We start from the raw sequence: 18,717 nt of genomic DNA, 5'->3' as shown, positions 1-18,717 counted from the left end.
CTGAGAGTCTAATGCAAGCTAAAGAAGTGTTGAACTCCGCTAACATCTCCTCACAGTGAACACAGCTAGGTCCATGGGTCCCCATGTCAAGTCCCACAATGGCAGACACGCGCAACACCTTACCAGCTGACAAGCAACAGTCTCAGAGTCGACAGGACAACGATCCAGCACCGTCATCCTGATGCCGGCGAAGAGGGGCAGTCCTGGTCACGTTTCTTGAGTCGCTTCAAGAACTCCTCCGCCTGTTGGGGTTTAGTGCAAAAAATGTGTTTCCCTTGATGAGTTATGCGCAGGCGGGCCGGGTAAAGAAGCGCATAGTCAATTTGTGCAGCTCGCAGTTTGTGCTTGACCCGGACGAATTTCTTCCGCTCCTCCTGAACCACCGGGGTGAAGTCCGGGAATATAGTGAAGGCTGTGCCGCCGTAGGATAGGGTCTTCTTCTCCCTCGCCGTCCGAAGCGCGACATCTCGATCCCGGAAGTTCAGCAAGCGTGCGATAATAGGGCGGGGGGGAGCCCCTGGCGGCGGTCTCAGGGACAGAGATCTGTGTGCCCTTTCGACGATGAACTGAGGAGATAGGGAGTCCGTGCCCACCACCTCTCGCAGGAGACCCTCCACATAGTCCTCCATCTTGCCCGTGTGGGTCGATTCTGGAATGCCAATTAAACGGATATTGTTCCTCCGACTGCGCGCTTCCAATTCCTCATTTTTGGCTGCTATTACGTGGAGGACTTTGTCCATGCGCGCCACAGTGGCAGACAGTTCCGTTGTGCGATCTTCGGTGTCTGTGATACGCCTCTCCGTCTCTGTGAGGCGTTCGCCATGGCTGTCAACCTTATGCACAATCGAGTCCATGCGGGATTGCATGGAATCCATTTTGTCCACTATGGTCGCTAGACTTTGCCGCATATCCAGCAGTATGGACTTGACATCCTCCCCCGGTGGGGCCTCCACCGACGTCGACCCCCCCGCAGCGGCCTCCGGCTGCGACCTGGTCTGCTTCTTGGGCTCGAAAGTGAGGCGAGGCTGACGACTGTCCGGCTTCCCCATGGCGGCGCTGTCAAGCTGCCCACAGCAGGATCGAGGGCGCGTCCGGACCACGAGTCCGGCCACGAGGGCAAGAAGCAAAGGGGGAGTGCGACAGTGCAGGGGAGGGGGGAAACCTCCAGACCGTGCAGCGGGTCACAGGATCAACCACAAGCACCCAGTTCGACCCCCTCCACCTGCTACGTGGGACCCCGCTGGAGACCAGCCTCCGCTCCCGGGACCGATCACGATCACCCAAGCGTACCCCTCACCTCCGCAGCAGGTAGCACCACACCTTGAGCGTCCGGGGCGACCCCTGCGCGGATCGCCAGCAGGGAAGAGCCAGGCAGGCGGGGGGAAGAAGGATCCAAGGCGAGCCCCACACGTAGGTCCCGCAACCGTGACTCGCCAGTCAGGGGGAGACAGCACGCACCGCCGTCCAGCGCCCCCAGGCCAATGGCTCCCTGCTCAGTCCCGTCTCTCCCCAGCGCGGGCTCCACAACGTAGGCTCCGGCGCAGGAGGGCCAGCAATCAGTGCACCAGGCAGGCAGTCCCTCCGGGCCCCGCACCTCCGCCGATCCGCCGATCCGTGGGTCAGTCAATCGCCCCCAGTGGGCAGGCAGCCAGGCACCAGCGGGGGGGGCGGGAGATCCGCACAAACCGGGGCGAGCGAGGCAGCACCACGCCGCAGCAAGGATCAGTTGAGGGCCGGGAAGGCGGCCGCCGCGGCCATGACCTCAGCCGGACGCGCCCCTCACCAGCGCCAGCGCCCGCCGGGCACCCCGCTGCCACCTAGGTCGTCCCCTCGCCCCCGGCCAGGGGTATCCAGTGTGGGCCACAGCGACCCCCGCAGGCACGCTGCAGGGCCGCCGCCCGCAGCCTCGGATCCGGAGACGAGGCCTGTCGCCCACGTGGGAAGCACCGGCCTCACGCTACGGCAGCCTCCCGGTCTCGGCTCCAATGGGACGTCCACCACAGCCGGCGCAGCTCGCAGCGGCTCCCTATTCCGATATCGGCGGGCCACCAAGGATGAAACAGCGCTCAGGCTGCGGTAGGGATGTCGGGCCGTCCACACAGGTCCGTGCAGGCAGCAAAAGACGACCGTCAGGAAGGATTATGTAGGATTTCGTCGCTGGGCTGCGGGAGGTTCACCCGAAGGCAGCCATTCCGCTGTGCGCCACCTAGCGCCTCCTGGTGACTCCTTTTTCTGTCAGATTTAATCATACATAACTCAAAATCAAATCAACATTTTACACTAATTGTACCACAAACCTAAAAACACATCTCATAGTGATGTACAAAATACTTTTACAACACATATTTATTTTTGTGTATTTGAAACATTTCGACAACAATGACCAAATACAGGACAAACAATCAATCATTTACTCATACCCAATCACCCAACTCATGATATTTAGACACATTTTAAACTAACATAAATGATTAACACACAGATATAAAGACCATCAACATCAATGTTATTAATAGTTTGGACTCAGTTTATACTTCTGGCTGATAGATTGGCCTTGAACAGAGGTCTACGCGTTTCAGATCCCTTTTCTTGGTGGGATCCTCATCAGGACCAGTATTAACTGAAAAAACGAAAAAAAACGTTTTACCAAATGACCTAACCATTTATTTGCCTCAGCGCTCTACCAATGATTCAAAACGCTTACCTGCACCTCAATGCAGTGCCAATCGGAGTTGGAAAAACATCCGGAACAAACCTGAAACGTACAAACTGGAATGTATTCTTATTACAAATGGCGTGACATTTTTAAGAAACAAACATCCTCGCATCCTAATATTCTATGTACTACCCAAAGTACATAAAGACCAATCTTCCCCCCCGGGAAGACCAATAGTCTCGGGGTGTGAATCTCTGTTGGAACCAATTTCTAAGTTCGTCGACTTTTTCCTCAAACCATTTATCCAAGAGGTAAAATCATTCTTGCAAGATACAACAGATTTCCTAAAGAAATTGGAGAAGATGGATTTTGAAGTATGAAACAATTTTTTGGTCACACTGGACGTAGTGTCATTGTACACAGAGATACCACAGGATGAGGGCCTAGCTGTATTGGAGAGTCTTCTTAACAGCAGACCTAAACCAGAAAGAGTTCCCACACAATTCATCATGGAACTAGCCACCTTTGCACTTAAAAACAACTACTTCAGCTTTAACAATGAATTCTTTTTCCAAATAAAGGGCGTGGCAATGGGTTGTCCCTTCGCCCCTGAATTAGCAGTTCTCTTTATGTAAAAGTACGAAGAGACCTTTGTTTATGACAACAATCCCTTTGCAGACAGAATTGGTAGCTGGGTCCGATACATAGATGATGTTTTTATGATTTGGACCGGTGAGGAAGACCAACTACAGCCTTTTGTCAACTGGCTCAACAACAGAACAGCGGACATTAAATTCAGTCTGAACTATTCAAGATCTAAAATGTCATTCTTGGGCGTTGAAGTCTATGTTACCGAAGGGGCACTAGCAACAACACTTTTCAAAAAGAAGACAGACAGGAACAAAGCTTTACACTTCTCCAGCAATCATCCAAGGAGTCTTAAAGAGAATTTGCCCTATGGGCAATTCTTGCGAATAAGACGTAACTGCACATTCAAGGATGAATATTTTTCCCATGCAGAGCTGCTTAAAAATAATCTCCTAGATCGAGGATACCCCAAAAAGCTTCTCAAAAGGGCAATCAAGAGAGCATGGTGGACTCCACGCGATTCATTACTTGAGAGAAACGTCAAAACCAAAACAGACAGAATTGTCTGCGTGTCAACTTTCTGCCCCACATCCAACTGGCTCAAAAAACAATAAATGAAAATTGGCATCTGGTGAAAAACTTGGACCCAACACTCAAAGAGGTCCCTCTATTTGCTTTCAAAAAGGATAAAAGCATTGCCAATCAGATTGTGCGAGCAGCCCTACCAAAACCTAAAAATGCGACAATCAGAAGCCTTTTTAACTTACCACCTATACAAGGACATCATAAATGTGGTACTTGTGTGTGCTGTGAGTCTACCATTGAAGGAGAGCTCTTCACATATAAAGGAATCCATTGGAAACACGCCACATTTACAAATTGCAAATCAAAGTATGTAGCGTATGGGATATTGTGCCCATGTAACAAGCTTTATATTGGCAAGACAAATCAAGAGATCAGGTCTAGAATTCAGCAACACAAATCTAGAATACGCAAAAATGTCCAGAATGCACCATTGGTCAACCATTGGTCGGCCAATAACCATACTGAAAAAGATCTAAAATGGACCATTATTTCTAAAGTGGAACAAGATGCTAGAGGAGGTGACTGGGACTCGAAATTATTGAGACGGGAAGCAATGCTCATTATTAAATTCAATACATCAGTCGATGGACTAAACGAATTATCTGAAATCTACAATCTCTAGATATCTTTCTGTGCAAAGAGCTTGATTTATTGAAGACGTTCGCAGCAGATCATACACTTCCTAAATGCATGTGTATGTACAAAAAACCGACCAACCCTTCGGATTGTCTTTAACATGAAGTAATTTACCGTCAGTAAATCAATTCCCCTAATAATAATACGTGTCAGAACAAACGACAATGCTAGTTCTGGCTTACGCTCGCGTCCATGTCCGATTTACATCTCATCGCAGTATATTAGGTACCTCTAGACAAAGACACAGGATATATGTATCGATAACATCTCCATGAAAAGAAAGTGTCAATTTAATAAAGTTTTTCAAAGCACTTGTTGAAGTGATGCTCCGTATTCAGACTACAAACAGGTCTTACTGAACTACATATCCCAGAAGGATTAATTAGGCGCGCATGATACACGTCACGCACTTTGTCAAAACCGGAAAAGACGAACAACATCGGAAAGAAGCGGGGCAGCGGTTACATCGGATGAAAACCAACTGAAGGTGAGGTTCTCAGATGCTCACATTAGATGTCGCATTAGAAAGAGGCGAGTAAGCTCGCCATGCCGCTCTTTAATTATTATGAGCGCAAGAGTATGAGACGATATACATTTTTTCTTCAATGCTTTCTTTTACTGTTTTTTCTGATAGTCGAGACAAATAGAAGTGGCAAGATTGGAGACCACCTTTTCGACTTTCTGAATAAAAGTACAAGGCGCCCCAAAGCTGGGAAGTTTTCGAATTTAAGACGCTCTCACACGATCGCGTCCCCGCGACTATCTTTCTGCTCGACAGAGACTTGAGAATACGCCCGAGTACGGGTCCACAAACTTTCACGGACATACAAGTGAGACGAGATGACTGACATTCTAATCAATCAGCCTGTGATTAGGGATGTTGATAGTTCTAAATAACGCCATTTGTAATAAGAATACATTCCAGTTTGTACGTTTCAGGTTTGTTCCGGATGTTTTTCCAACTCCGATTGGCACTGCATTGAGGTGCAGGTAAGCGTTTTGAATCATTGGTAGAGCGCTGAGGCAAATAAATGGTTAGGTCATTTGGTAAAACGTTTTTTTTCGTTTTTTCAGTTAATACTGGTCCTGATGAGGATCCCACCAAGAAAAGGGATCTGAAACGCGTAGACCTCTGTTCAAGGCCAATCTATCAGCCACGAGTATAAACTGAGTCCAAACTATTAATAACATTGATGTTGATGGTCTTTATATCTGTGTGTTAATCATTTATGTTAGTTTAAAATGTGTCTAAATATCATGAGTTGGGTGATTGGGTATGAGTGAATGATTGATTGTTTGTCCTGTATTTGGTCATTGTTGTCGAAATGTTTCAAATACGCAAAAATAAATATGTGTTGTAAAAATATTTTGTACATCACTATGAGATGTGTTTTTAGGTTTGTGGTACAATTAGTGTAAAATGTTGATTTGATTTTGAGTTATGTATGATTAAATCTGACAGAAAAAGGAGTCACCAGTGTTAGTGTTTCAGTCATTACACTTTGTGAGAAGTTGTTTGGATTAAAGTGCAGTATTGGCGCATTTTCTGTTTTTTGATATTATTAGGCTAGGCCTTGCTGCCAATCTAGCCAAGACCCGAGATTGTTATTTCCCCTTCTATGTCATAGGCACTTGGCCTATCCACACAAGTAAGGTATCATTTTTATCAAGAGACTGAGGGGAAGCCTGGGTAGAAAAAAAATGTGTGCAGTGCGGTGATCCCACAACTTTCAAACACAGATATTAGAGGAAAATTTGACTTTTTTGCAAAATTTGAGGTTTGTAGCGAATGTTTGGAAGGAAAGAGTTTGGGATCAACACAAGCTACACCTCCATAGATTCTCACGGGTGTCTACTTTTTAGAAATGTCTGGGTTTTTTAGGTTCCCCTAGATGGCTGCAACGCTGGGATCAAAAACACAGGTGCCCACCTATCTATCACAATACTACCTGGTTTTTCAAGGGGGTCATCTGCGTTTTTGGTCCCGGGCTCAGAGGCCATCTAAGGAAACCTACCAAACCCACACATTTCTGAAAACTAGACACCCAGGGGAGTCAAGGGAGGCATGGCTTGTGTGGACCCACCAATGTTTTCCTACCCAGAATCCCCTGCTAACCTCAAAGTTAGCTGAAAAAATCACATTTTTCTCAAATTTCGGTGAGGGAAAGTTGTGGGATCACAGGGCTTACCCAAATTTCCTACCACCCAGCATTTTCCCCGGTCTCCCGATAAAAATGGTATTGCACTTGTGTGGGTGGGTCAAGTACCCGCGACAGGCAATGGCCCAAAATGTATACTGAGGAGACCGCAAAATTACCTATCACAAAATGACCTGGTTTTGCAAGGGGGGTCACCTGGGTTTTTGGCCACGGGCTCGGCGGCCATCTAGGGAAACCAACCAAACCCACACATTTCTGAAAACTATACACCGGGGGGGGGGTCCAGGGAGGTATGGCTTGCATGGACCCACCAATGTTTTCCTACCCAGAATCCTCTGCAAACCTCAAATTTAGCTGCAAAAATCGAATTTTTCTAAAATCTATATGTGGAAAAGTTGTGGGATCAATGAGCTGAAACAAACTTCCTACCACCCAACACTCCCCAAGGTCTCCCGATAAAAATGGAACCTCACTCGCATGGGTGAGCCAAGTACCCGCGACAGGCAAGGGCCCAAAACGTATTGAGGAGACATCAAAATTACCTATCACAAAACGACCTTTTGTTCCCCCAAGTCTCCCGCTAAAATGGTACCTCACTCGTGTGGGTGGCCCAAGTACCCGCGACAGGCAAGGGCCCGAAACATATGGAGCAGACATCAAAATTACCTATCACAAAATTACCTGGTTTTGCAAGGGGGTCACCTGGGTTTTTGGCCCCCTGCTCGGCGGCCATCTAGGGAAACCTACCAAACCCACACATTTTTGAAAACTAGATACCCAGGGGAGTCAAGGGAGGCATGGCTTGCATGGACCCACCAATGTTTTCCTATCCAGAATCCTCTGCAAACCTCAAATTTAGCAGAAAAAATCAAATGTTTCTAACATTTCTGTGTGGGAAAGTTGTGGGCTGACACAAATTTCCTATCACCCAATGTTCCCCCAGGTCTCCCTATAAAAATGGTACCTCACTCGCGTGGGTGGGCCAAGTATACGCGACAGGCAAGGGCCCAAAACGTATTGAGTAGACATCAAAATTGCCTATAACAAAACAACCTGGTTTTGCAAGGGGGTCACCTGGGTTTTTGGCCCCGGGCTCGGTGGCCATCTAGGGAAACCAACCAAACCCACACATTTCTGAAAACAAGACACCCGGGGGAGTCCAGCGAGGTATGGCTTGATTGGATCCCCCAACGTTTTCCTACCCAGAATCCCCTGCAAACCTCAAATTTAGCTGAAAAAAACACATTTTCCACATATTTTTGTGTGGAATCACTGTGCCGGCACTAATGTCCTACCACACAGCATTCCCCTCAGTCTCCTGAGTAAAATGACACCTCCACTGGTTCCACGTCGAGAAGAGAGTAACCATCAAGCTACTCACTCACACCTAGAAATACCTCCACAACACTGGACCCAAATACCTCAACTGTAAAGAGTCTCCTTCCGCATACCCAAAAAGAACCTCCACTCTGCCGACTTCACCCTAGCAGAAACCCCGTGCATTCGCAGAACCAGAGCAGGTGGAAGAGCCGTCTCCAACATCCCAGCCAAAGCCTGAAATAAGCTCCCAGTCAACATCAGATGCTCCCCTATTCTGCACACCTACAGGAAGAGCCTCAAGACCTGGCTTTTTGGCTGAATCGGAGCTGCACTCCCCCCCTCCCAGCACCTTGAGACCCTCATGGGTGAGTAGCACGCTTTAAACTCCCTGCTTGATTGACTGGAATCGATGCATCAACTTTCATCCTCAAAACCGGACTTTGCATTGCAAGCTCTGTCCACAGGATCCTTGATGTCGACGCATTAGGAACTCACACCACACCACATCGCATCTCGGAACTGACGTATTGCTTCTGGTGCGCGATGCATCTTCGACGTGGATGCACGCAACACTCCGCTACCAGGATTGAAGGTATTTTGTTCAGTGAGCCTAACCGGGTCCCTGTAGCCGGCCACGCTTCATTGTGGATGGCCTGAATTTGTGACTTTGTCCTGGCACAACCACATTTCCACTCTTTGTTTCTTAGAGCTATTTTACTTAAAAATGTTAAAATTAAATATCTCCATTTCTACTAATTGGATTTTAGTCATTGTTAGGTCTCTCCTGACCCAACGCATGCGCTGGTCTGGCAAGACTTTTAGTAAGGACTTCAAAAAATGCTACCGCCGGCCTACAGCTTGCGTGCATTAAGCGCATCACTTGCCGAGCTTGATCGCGATCACTTTCACTTTCGCCGCCGACGAACGTGCGCGCACCACTCCCTTTATACTCTCCCTTGTTCCTTTTTCCACTCATTCACCCGTCTCTTACACCCCTCCATCTTTCTGCCTTTCCCTGCGCTCTCTTGTTCCTCCCCTTTGTCGTCGTTCGTTCTCCATTTCATTCCGTCCGTGGCTCCTATTCTTCTCATTCCCTCTTCATTGTCCCTCCTCTGCTGATTCGGTTGCTTGTTCTTGAAGGCCAGAGCTGCTTTCTCGTTTATGAGGGCTGCTCCATAGAGACCTGAGCCCACTGTGGCTTGCCGACCCTTCCTCGGGCTCGTTTTGCTCATCTGTAGTCCATCTCGCCCACACGGTCACACGGCAGGGCGGGAACCGTTCTTGGAACCACTAACATTGATTACAAGTCCTCGATGAAGAACGCGCGTCATCAAACTCTTTCCACTCCGCCCCGCACGCTGACAGACAGGTCAGTGATGGAGACTCCCATCCAAATACTGCTTCCGTCCTCGGGTAGCCTGTCGTCTGCTAGAATGCCACAATGATTGCCGCAGTCACAATAATCGCTGTAAATTAAATCTTTAGTTGTATAAGGCACTTCTCAAGAGAGAAGTAATACTTTTAATTGGAGAGTACCAGCACTTCTCAGAAATAAGCAGGCACTTTGCTACAGAGTACCTGCACTTCTTTCTTTCCATTTCAAGCACTGCCTGCAGCACGATGTCACTGACTCACTCTCTCTGACTCACTCTCACTGACAGACTCTCACTGACTCACTCTCACTGACTCACTCTCACTGACTCACTCTCACTGACTGACTAACTCTCCCACTCTCTCTCACTAACTGACTGACTCGCCCACTCTCTCTCACTGACTGACTCACTCTCACTGACTCACTCTCACTGACTGACTCACTCTCACTGACTCACTCTCACTGACTGACTGACTCTCCCACTCTCTCTCACTAACTGACTCTCTCTCACTGACTGACTCTCACTCAATGACTCACTCTCTCTCACTGACTCACTCTCTCTCACTGACTCACTCTCACTGACTCACTCTCTCTCACTGACTCACTTTCACTGACTCACTCTCACTGACAGACTCTCACTGACAGACTCTCACTGACAGACTCACTGACTCACTCTCACTGACAGACTCTCACTGACAGACTCTCCCACTCTCTCTCTCTCACTGACTCACTCTCACTGACAGACTCACTCTCACTGACAGACTCACTGACTCTCTCTCACTGACTGACTCTCCCACTCTCTCTCACTGACTGACTCTCCCACTCTCTCTCACTGACTGACTCACTCTCACTGACAGACTCACTGACTCACTCTCACTGACAGACTCTCACTGACAGACTCACTCTCTCTCACTGACTGACTCTTCCACTCTCTCTCACTGACTGACTCTCCCACTCGCTCTCACTAACTGACTCACTCACACTCACTGACTGACCCTCCCACTCTCTCTCACTGACTGACTCTCCCACTCTCTCTCACTGACTGACTCACTCATTCTCACTGACTCACTCTTACTGACTCACTCTCACTGACAGACTCACCCACTCTCTCTTACTGACTCACTCTCACTGACAGACTCACCCACTCTCTCTCACTGACTCTCTCTCACTGACTCTCTCTCACTGACTCTCTCTCACTGACTGACTCTCTCTCACTGACTGACTGACTCTCGCTAAAAGACTGACTGACTCTCGCTAAAAGACTGGCTCTCGTTAAAAGACTGACTGACTCTCACTGACTGACTATCCCACTGACTCACTCTCTTTCACTCACTGACTAACTGATTCACTCTCTCACTCTCATTCACTCTCACTGACTGACTCTCACTCTCACTGACTGACTCTCACTCTCACTGACTGACTCTCTCACTGACTCTCACTGACTCTCACTCTCTCACTGACTCTCACTCTCTGACTCTCTCACTGACTGACTCACTCTCACTGACTGACTCTCTCATTGACTGACTCTCTCTCACTGACTGACTCTCTCACTCACTCTCACAAACTGACTGACTGACCTTCACCCTCCTGTTATTTATGCCCCCATAACAAAACAAGCATTGGCATAGCCAATAGGTCTTGCCTTTGGGACCTTATAAGTGTTTAGCCGTGCAACAGTTGATGCTGTTGTACCAATGATATTGTGCTGCATAACTAAATACGTATAAGGTCCCAAAGGCGAGACCTATTGGCTATGCCAATGCTTGTTTGTTTTAGTTATAAAGTTTAGCTCTATTTTTCTAACCTGGTGTGGAATCTTTGTGTGGTGTTTTTACTTTTTACTGTTTGAAGTGTTGCACAAATACTTTACACATTGCCTTTAAAGTTAAGGCTGACTGATATGTTCCAAGCTACCGGAGGGTGAGCACAGGTTAATTTAGGGTTTGCCTGCCTCTTACCCTGACTAGGATGGTGGTTGCTGCTTGACTAGGGTTCATACCCCGGTCAACAAACAACCAAATTTGTAACAATTTTTTTAAGTGACCTATGCAATAATCGTGCTGGATACAGTGAGTGGGAAAGGGCAGGCTGGAAAATACAATTTTCGCTAACGCACAACAACATTTAACTATATGTAAATGAACTGTACATATTTCCTCAAAATATACCAGCAATTAGAAAATCACAAATGAAGCACTTTTTTGGTAATTACGAAGTGTGATGGAAGCAAACATTTTAATAGGATCAAAACAAATCAATACACTTGTTGGAGAGCAAATTAAATATTCAGTGAAATCCGATTTCCAGAGATTATCCTTAGCGCACTATATAGGTTTATCAGTAAAACTGTGCAATTTAGTGGCCGCTGTAACTGACAGTGCGCTAGCACACCCTGCTTTGGTAATATTTTTGCAACCAGGTGCTAACCTTAGAGATAGAAAGACAGAAGAAAATAGTGATATGTTTTGCATTTTAAAGATATTAGTCAAACCTGATATGATTACTAAAACAATTTTTAGTGGATTTGACAATACTTATAGGAGAGTGATAGAAATATTTAACAAGCATTGGCAATGCCAATAGGAATGTTGTGCAGTAATGTTACACATTGCAAGTAAATAGCATGGGAATAGATTAGTATTTGTGTGGTAGCACTGTACAATAATATTGGTGTAGATTAAATTGTCAGGTGACAGTTACACTGCCAAGCCAGACCAAAAAATCAATGTAAGTTAATGACTCCCTCCTCTCATCTGTGCTACTGCCAGAGAAAAACAGCATAAATGATCTAGTTATCTAAGGCACTTTAATGGCATTCCAATGTCATGTGTGTGCGCCTGAAAGTTCAAGCTTAGGCAGCTGGATAAATAAGCAGCATGGTCACTGCTATGTGGAGGACAATCACTTTTTGGTGGAAGCACACAATTTCTGCCCAATCAAAATATGTACTCCTGGCTTCCAACATGTGGGCAGAGCCAAAACCCCTCTGGTGATGCTCACATAATTGTCTGGCTACAGCTGCTCTATTAAGCTAAACTATTAAACAGGCGCTTGGTTCTGCACTGAGCCTGTGCAGCTCTCCAGGTGTGAAATGGCTGCATTGAAACCCGAGTGGACTTGTAATTGGGATTTTACAGAATTTTTGCCACAAATCTAGAGTCCTCCCTCTCCCCTACCGAGAGAGCATTCATGCTCACAGTCCTAACCTGATAACACTTTAATCTTCAAGTCCAGTTAAAGAGAAGACTTTAAATCATGTAAAAAGCTTTTTTATGAGCATGTCCATCAAACAACTGTATAGAGCAATGTAAAAGAGTCAGAATCAGAAAAATCTTTATTCGGTTTCTTATTAATAAAATCATAATATATAACAGAAAGAATGTAAATATCATTTTCATAACTATATAAAAAGACAGTTGAAAAATAATCTAAGCTGTTAAAAAGATAGTCAAAACAACGTTTTGTCTGTGAATTTCACCTCAGCCCTAATAAAACAACAGACTGCTGAACAGACTAAAGAATTTGAAAACATCTGTAAATGCAAAAGGGCGGCTCTGCATCTAGTAAGGCACCAATGCAAGGGTACAAGAAAACGCATTCATTAATTTCTTTCAAGCATTGGCAATGCGTGACTTAACACAGCGGCATTTGTTAATAATAATGCTGGTATTTTTCTGTGGCCAGTATGTGACATATTGTTCCCCTTGGTCATTAAAGTAACATTCAGATTGTTAATGCTTTGATTACTTACTGGTATTTGCATTACTATGAGACCTTCTCTTGCTGTGATGAATCACTACATGAGGCTCTTGTGCCTTCCTTCACAACCTCCTCAAAGATATAAAAAGTCCTGTCCCCTCCTTACTTCCTGTTCCTTACCATGCCCATTCCATCACGCAGTTGGACTGGCCGACAGAGCAAGAGGGAGGGTCTGATTCATCAAGGCAAGAGAAGGACTCAGATTAATTGAATTACCAGTAAGTAATCAAAGCATTACCTCCTCGTTCCTCTCTCAGTGATGAATCACTACATGAGGTGCACCCAAGCCACAAACTGGATTAGGACAAATGTAACGCTCAGGCAGAAAACAAACTTTAATCAGACAGAAAAACAAACTGTTACAACACAGATGCCAACACTTCAGAACCCAAAAGATTAGGCACTTCTGGGCCGTGCGCCACTTGATAGTGGTTGACAAAAGTAGATGGGACCAACCAAGTGGTAGCCCGACAGATTTTTTGCAAATAGGCCCCCTGATGTTCCGCCATGGAGGCTGACATGCCTCCATGGTAGACCACCCCTGTATCCCCAGAGAAGACGACAAACCAAATTACTTGTATGTCAAATGAGTCACAGATCTGAACCACGTGATCGAGGTTTGAGTAAAAGGCTTATCACCCTTACGAGTAGGACCAAAACTAACACACAAGGCGGAGGAAACCTGGAACTCCTTCACCCTTTGCAGGCAGATCAAAACTGCCCTCCTAACATCAAGAGAATGAAGCACCACCTTCTCAGGAGACTGAGGATCTGGTAAAAACACAGGAAGAATCACTCCCTGTTGGAGATGAAACATAAATTTCACTTTTGGGATACACCCAGGACCCAATCAAAGGACAATCCGACCATCAAACACCTGAAAAAACAGAGGAAGACAAGACTGTGAACCCAACTCCTTAATGGGGCGAGCAGATGTGATGACCACCAAGAAGAACGCTTCCAGAGTCAGAAGCTGAATCTTCACACTAGACAGTGGTTCAAATGGGGGATATTTAAGGGCGAGAAGCACCAACTGCAAGTCCCAGGAAGGGCACACTGACCTGCGCGATGGACGCAGATTTGATAATCATTTAAAAATTCAGTAGACCAGCCCCTTAAGGGTACCAAAAAGCCTTAATGGCTGCCCACTGAATCCTAAGAGTGGCTGGACTTAGGCCCAAATGAAACCCATCCTGAAGGAACTCGAGGAAGAGACGCAGAAAGGAGTAACAGTTGCTTTCGAGCACACCATTGTTGAAAAGACTTCAATTGCCTAGCATACGAAGACCTGGTGGAAAATCTCCTGGAAGCCTGTTTAGAAGAAAATACTTAGTCGGAAAGACCCTTAAAAATCAATCCCCCCTGTTCAACCTCCAAGCCCTCAGCTTGATTTGCACCAGAGACTTGACCAGGAAGACAGGAAAGCTCAGATGGGAAGAGACCAAGGGGAGCTGCCACTCCTGATCCTCCATCATCGCCATCAGAAGAGGAAACCAGATAGAGTAGGGCCATGCCGGAGCCACCACAATGACCTGAGCCCTCTCCCTCTGAACCCAAACCAGAAACTTCAGGGTTAAAGGATATGGAGGGAAGGAAAACATCAGGCCAGACGGCCAAGGAAATGTCAGGGCATCCACTCCCACAGCCAACTCCACCGACCCGTGAAAAAAACTGGAGAAGCTGGGCAGGGCAAACACTTGCAAACAGATCCACCTGGGGCGTCCCCATATATGACACTCCCTGGCAAGCACCTGGGAGAGAGACAAAGTTCCTGAGAGGACGGAATCTCCCTGCTCAGGTGAACGGCCTGAGAATTCAGAACTCCCTGAATGTAAATGGCCTGGAGAGAACTCACATGAGACTGAGCCGAGAGAAAAACATGATCTGCAGTATTTGACAATGACAGGCCTCTGTCTCCCCCTGATGATCCATGTAGGACTTGGCAGTGATATTGCCCGTCCAAATGACAACGTCCTTGCCCAAAATCAGGTGAGAAAAGTGCAGGAGGGCTAGACGAATCGCCTCCAGTTCCCTCTAATTTGAGGACCGACAACTCTGGCTGACATCCCATAAGCCCTTGACCGAAAGGACCCCTGACAATGCCTCCAAACAAATTTCGCTGGCATCCTTTAGGATGACCACCTGAACAGGAGCAGTCAAAGGAACACCCCTCAAGATGTTTAAGGGGACAAGCCGCCACTTCTGTTCCCTTCAGATTATCATCATCACCGGAAGAAGACAAGACATATCATTCACATTGGGAACTCACTGACTCAGGATGAATCTCATAAGGATATATTGAGATGCCATCTGGCCCTGGGATCTAAAAACATAGTGGCATCCAGACCATCCTGCACGCTCATCCAGAGCGAGGGGACTTGAAAAGGAGCAGGCAACAGGTCCCGCACATGAGAGTGAATCTTGACCACTCTTGAATCCAGCAGAGTGACAATGTCCAGATGCGTCTGGGACCGGGCCCCCTACAAAAAAAGACCCATTTCTGGAATCAGCTGGGATTACTTTGCATTCTCCCCAAAACAATTAGAAGACAGAAGATCCACCACTTTTACCACATGAAAAGAAACCAGGAGAAGAGATGCCCCCCCTTAAAAAGGCAGTCCTCAAGGTAGGGAAAGATGGAAATCTCCTGCAGGTGGAGAAAACCCATCAAAGGCCAAAATCCTCCTTTAGGACCAGAAAGCGTATAGAATACACCGCCTTACTGACCTGATCCAGAGGCACTGAAATTATTGAATTTTTCTTCAGCAGGGCAGTGAATCCTGCCAACAGAGCTTCCCTTTTGAAAGGATTCCTTGGGATAGGTGTAGGGATGTACCCCGTATCTGGAGGAAGAGAGACAAAGACGATATGATAACCGCTCCAAATGATATTTAGAACCCAAGCGTCTGTAATGGAGAGATCCCACTCAGAATGAAAACCTCCCATCCTGCTGCCCAGATGACCTGGATCTGAAGAACCGCCTTAGTCAGGACCGCTGATTCGAAGGTCCAGCCTTAGCTAAAACATCCTATTGCGTGCTCCTTCGGAACTGACACCGCCTCTTATGGGATGAATAGTAGCGGGAATCCTTATGAGAAAAGTCTCTGGTGTCCCTAGTATCCACATGATTCCAAGGCTTTGCAGATTTACTAGAAGATGCCATAAAAGACCAGGTATGTTTCTTGTCTTTAAAGGATTTTTTGATAAGCCCCTCCAAATGCTCACCAAACACCCTGTCATTCTCAGACGACAGTTTCAGAATAGAAGATTTTTCTGCCAGATCTGCCCTCCAGTCCGGCACACAGAGGTCCCTTCTGGCCATGATTGCAGAAGAAGATGCCACTGAGGTTGCCTTAATAATGTCCGCTGACACATTAGCCAGGAACTTTGACTGTTGCTCCATCTGCATCAAAACATCAGCCACATCTGAACCTTCCTGCATGGTCTCATCCATAGCCTCAAAATCCTTAACCAAAGACTGCGAAGACAAAGCCCCATAAGAAGCAGCTCTGACAACCAGATTAGAAGCTGCAAAAGATTTCTTAAGGCCACCATCAACTTTGCAATCCCCCTGATCTGAGGAATAACAGTCATCCGGATTCGAAGATGATCTGGGCCATGATAGAATCCACATTAATGGTATGGTGTAACACCTGATCCCTATCGTCCACAGCATAACATTTCTGGAGAAAACATGGAATTTGGCTGTGCTCAGGTTCTTCCCATGACCGGATGATGGCATCTTTGATCTTAGGGGGCAAAGGCAACGCCAGTGCCGCGGGCCTTGAAAATTGCGTACGGAGATCCTCAACTGCCCCCTCCACTGGGAGCGGTGCCATACCCAATTTATCCCTGATATGAGACGATATCAGACAGCTCCTCTCTGGATATAAACTTTCCTCCAGCTGCTGCCTGCCTCTTAGGTCCGGACTCCGTAGATGAATCCGAATGTTGACCATTGTCAAACTGAGAAGATGACCTCTTAAATTTATGCTTAGTAGCCAAAGCCTTAGCCACTGCTGCATCGATCATTGCCTGGACTTCAAGCGCCGACAGGGAAACAGCACCAACTACAGAGGTTCAATCTGTACCCCTATACTATACATCCTGCTGACTTTCACCCTCCTCCACAGGAGACTGTGAACGTAGTTTTTTAGTAGGTCTTCTCCCCTCAGTATCAACATACATACTAATTTAATTGAATACAGACCAGCTTTAAATATCATAAAATTATTGCCTCATTGAAGAACTTTTCCCTCCAAAAATAAGAACCAATAACCATGTCCTATTTTCCGAAAGCTCCAATCAGTGCTTAATTTGTAAAATATTAAGTGCAGGTGCCCCTATTTTCTTTTTAAGAGGCCACACCCACTTCCCCCAGCTCCACCCACTTCCTCCACTGGCTTAACCTACTTTTGTATTGGCTGAAATCCAGATGTAATACTGAATTTCAGTGAATGAGCCGTCATCAAGTAATGTTTTGATAGGTGGGTCCCCTCACCCCAAGAAAATTTTGAATACAAAATGAAGTCAAAAAGTGCATTTAAAGCACAATTATGGCTTACCTTTGCTAAAATTACTAATGTACCCGAAAGGGGGCACATGAAATATTCTAGTGCTCAATTTAATGATTTGGGGAAAGGACAATACTTTGGTATGTCCTGGCCCTTGTATCATAGCGGTCCACCTGAACGTGTGATTATGCTCCGGTCTGGCACAACCAGATAACTGCGAGTGGCTCTTTGTGCTTTTAGCTGCAATACCTACCATAAACCTTTAAAATTGCATATCTCCAGTTCTACTCATTATATTTTTGTCCTTTTGGTGTCGAATTCATTAAATTGTACTCTAATTCTTTTAATTGGTGTGAGATTTCTCTTTTGTTGTGTTTTCACTTAATTACTGTTTGCGTGCTGCATAAATACTTTACATATTGCCTCTAAATGAAGCCTGACTGCTTTCGTGCCAAACTACGATAGGGTTAAGCACAGATTAATTCAGTAACTTTTGAGGGTCACCCTGATAGGGATTGTGACTGTTGCTTCAGGAGGGCTCACACCCTTCCCCTCAACCACCAACCCAATGTCTCACAACAGCCATATTACTTTCATCTTGTAAATAGACTACACCAAGATCTGTGGTGTGGCTGTGGTCAGTCTGACCTGGGAAAGTGCAACACCCTTTTCACAAAGCAGAGCAAAACTTCAGAGAAAGGAACAACCTGGAGAAGGGGCAGGATAGAAAGAAGGCTCTGTTAAGATGAGAGTGGACAAGGAGAGGTAGGACATGAGAGAAGGCAATACTGAGAACAGAGCAAGCAAGGGGAGGGAGAGAGGGACAGCAGGCTGTGCTAAGGAGAGATGAGCCAAAAGGAGCAAAAGGGATGGGAGCAGGAGGTTTGTAGGTGAGATGTTTGGGAGGAAGAGGTAGAGCAATAACTGCTGTAGAAAGAATGGCCAGGCAGAAAGGAAATGGAGAGAGTGAGCACAAGCACTGCTGGGGAAGGAGGGTCTAGAGTGTGGAAGGTGGAGAAAGCAGGCATTGCTAGGGAGAGACTGGAACTCAGTCAGGGCCTGACTCTCACACTGGAACATGCACCGCACCTTCTCTGTCCCTTGCTTTCCCGTCCTGGGATATCAAAA

Source organism: Triturus cristatus, chromosome 8 (assembly GCF_964204655.1).
Source record: "Triturus cristatus chromosome 8, aTriCri1.1, whole genome shotgun sequence".
In the NCBI taxonomy this organism is placed as follows: Eukaryota; Metazoa; Chordata; class Amphibia; order Caudata; family Salamandridae; genus Triturus; species Triturus cristatus.
Note: the sequence above shows the minus strand (reverse complement) of the source record.